This window comes from Aplysia californica, unplaced genomic scaffold (genome assembly GCF_000002075.1).
Source record: "Aplysia californica isolate F4 #8 unplaced genomic scaffold, AplCal3.0 scaffold00132, whole genome shotgun sequence".
Taxonomy (NCBI): domain Eukaryota; kingdom Metazoa; phylum Mollusca; class Gastropoda; order Aplysiida; family Aplysiidae; genus Aplysia; species Aplysia californica.
In genome coordinates this window covers 1,065,614-1,067,723 of record NW_004797402.1, presented here as the reverse complement: position 1 = coordinate 1,067,723, position 2,110 = coordinate 1,065,614, and positions in this window count along the sequence as shown.

Sequence of the window (2,110 nt, the reverse complement as noted above, 5' to 3'; positions counted from 1 at the left end):
CCTCCTCCTCATCCTCCTCCTCCTCCCCCTTCTATTCATCGTTGTCTTCCTTGTCGGTGTCGTCCATCACTCTCATCTTCCTCTCCCTCCTCTGCCTCCTCTCTCTCTCTCCTCTCCCCTCCTCCGCCTCCATCTCCTCTTTCTACTCGTCACCACTATAGACTGTACTCTACGAAACATATTCGTTGCCATAAAGTTATTTAGTGCGTGTTCAGTTATTGACTTGTGGCTAGTCTTGTGATCATGTTGCTTTTATCTATGTCATGCTCATGCACATAACGAAGGACTTTTTTTATCCCTTGCTCATTTATATGATATTGACGCCATCTGATAAGTAGAAAAAATGCGTATGATGGTGTCCAAAAATGTATTACGTGCATGCTTAGTGTGACAAGTAACTGTTAGAGATGAAGATTCAAGGATTATAGATGCAAGTTAAAGATCTGTGAGCAATGAGGATTTTTAGAAATAATAATAAATACATTTTGGCCGCTTTGAGTTACTGAGACCATGAGGCCAGAAACCAACTTTAAATTAGAGGTGGGCAAAATCCGGATAATCTATAAGGATCTGTGAGCAATGAGGATTTTTAGAAATAATGGTGGTGATTACGTTTAAGTAATGTTAGCGTTAGTCCTATCTTCCTTTGCCCCAATGAGTCACACATAACAAAGGACTACATCATTATCTTCACATGGTTAGCTGTCTCCAGCGATGACAGGACACACAGAGTGACAACGAAATCCCAACGAATGTACAAATCATCACTTCATCGATATCACCCCATTGATAACACATTTTCTTTTTCGTTTATGCATCGATTCACAAATGATAACATGATTTTTTTTCGACGTTATCTACCATGTGATTGAGTCTGACTGACTGACTTTTCCTTAGTGCTGTACCTTTTTCTGACAAGTACACATTACACAATGACATGGTCGCTTTTAAGCACAAGGGGGGTATCCCGAAAAATGCTGTTTTGAGAAAATTAAAGGTAAAGTTTTTGCTCCTTGTTCAGTTTCTTTAAAAGACAAGGAGAGTGTTCTCTATAACCAAACAAATATACACACCAATGAAACCAAACTTCTCCTATATGTAGGGCAATGCCCACTTTTGGTGTAGGTCCAGATTTCTGGAAACCTCCGAAATCTGGGTTAGCCCGCTTGTCCGTAAAAGCGACCACATAATAAATATTGTTGCACATGTGTTGTAAGAATACACACAATCGATGTCACATGGGTTGAGAATGTTGAGGTGTTGTTAGATAGGTAGGTTCACGACGCACTGTTTGCTGATGTTGTTGTTGCTAATGGAGGGGGAGGAGGAGGAGGAGGAGGAGGAGGAGAAAAAGGAGAAGAAGGAGAAGAAGGAGCAGGAGAGTAGAGTAGAGTAGAAAAGAGAGAGAGAGAGAGAGAGAGAGAGAGAGAGAGAGAGAGAGAGAGAGAGAGAGAGAGAGACGGGAGAAAGACCTTTTAATGTCTCCAGTTAACGATTCTGTTGAACCACTCACTGGGCTAAATCTATGTTGTTGTTTTTTCCAGACAAAATGTCAGAAGAAAATACAGTAAAAACAGTTAAATTTGTTTCATATTAAATAAAGGATAACATTCTCGGTAATGATTACTTTAAACATGCACTGTGATGTCACCTGTGACCGACAATCTTCCCTTGAGGGTATTCAGTATTCACAAGTAGGCTTAACCGGTGTCTGTGGTGTAGCGGTTAGACGCTTAGCCATTGTGCGCAGAAGACGTTAGTTCGATTCCCGTGTAGGTAAAACTTTTATTGAGTCTCTCCCTCTGTCTGCTGAGACATTGTATCTCTCTCAGCCCGAACTGGGTCTGACAGACAGGGGCGCGACAGCCGCTTCATAAATGATCTAAATATAGACAGTGTCACTTGGGGCGAAACATTTCTACGTTATAGAACAAAAATTAGGCTCGCTTAAGATAAGCACCAAGACCAGAAATGTGCGCGCCATCTGCTTTTTTCCCTTTTCTGGGGAGGCATTTGCCATTGTGCTACCTTGGAGTCACTATATAATAGTTAACTATACAATAGTTACTCCAAGTGTGCTACCACAGAATTACAAAATCTATCTGACAGT